General features: G+C 44.2%; 1 non-coding gene across 1 annotated transcript; it reads left to right on the top strand.

Annotated features, from left to right (window-relative positions):
- The first annotated feature begins 315 nt into the window (after positions 1-315).
- LOC148579733 (small nucleolar RNA R71) lies at positions 316-419 on the top strand. The gene has a single exon (XR_015899295.1). It is a non-coding gene; the product is annotated as a small nucleolar RNA R71 (small nucleolar RNA).
- Positions 420-855: the final 436 nt, after the last annotated feature.

Raw genomic sequence — 855 nt, 5'->3', positions numbered from 1 at the left:
TCCTCTTGATCTTGTGTGTGTATTGCAGCCACTTGCTTTGTTTCTAATTGCCTGGTAAGCTCTGCTAGTTGCTTGGCAAACACCTTGTTTTGGGCTAGAATTGTATCAACATGGTTCAGCTCCATGACTCCCTTAGTGTTGTGCCTCTCTGATGCATAGTAGTACTCATTCTCAGCCACTGTCTCGATCACTTCAATGGCTTCTTCCACAGTCTTTTTCCTGTTCAATGAACCTCCTGATGAATGGTCTACAGCCTTCCTTGATTCATAAGAGAGCCCATCATAGAAGATGTGCAATTGCACCCAATCATGGAACATGTTTGGTGGGCATTTCCTTGTCAAGTCCTTGAATCTCTCCCATGCCTCGTAGAGAGTTTCACCATCTTGTTGTCTAAAAGTCTGAACCTCAGATCGAAGCCTATTGACCTTTTGTGGAGGGTAGAAACGTGCCAGGAACTTGCTTTCTACCTCATCCCATGTTGTTAGACTCCCCCTTGGGAATGATTCCAGCCACTTAGCTGCTTTGTCCCTAAGTGAAAATGGGAACAAAAGCAGTTTATAGGCATCTTCCTGGACTCCATTGGACTTCACAGTGTCACAAATTCTCAGGAATTTTGTGAGATGTTGGTTTGGGTCTTCATTAGCACTTCCTCCAAATGAACAATGATTCTCCACAAGTGATATTAGCTGTGGCTTGAGCTCAAAATTGTTGGCCTGAATGGGTGGTTTCTGGATGCTACTACCACAATTCCCAGAGGTTGGGTTTATGTATGAACTAAGAACCCTCCTCTCAGGAATGGCATCGTTTCCATCAGCTCTCTCATGGTTGTGAACTTCTCTATCCATGTTGAGATCT

This window comes from Arachis ipaensis, chromosome B10 (genome assembly GCF_059453495.1).
Source record: "Arachis ipaensis isolate K30076 ecotype BB chromosome B10, ASM5945349v1, whole genome shotgun sequence".
NCBI lineage: Eukaryota > Viridiplantae > Streptophyta > Magnoliopsida > Fabales > Fabaceae > Arachis > Arachis ipaensis.
The sequence above is the reverse complement of the archived record's forward strand: the minus strand, read 5'-3'. Positions and strand labels throughout refer to the sequence as shown.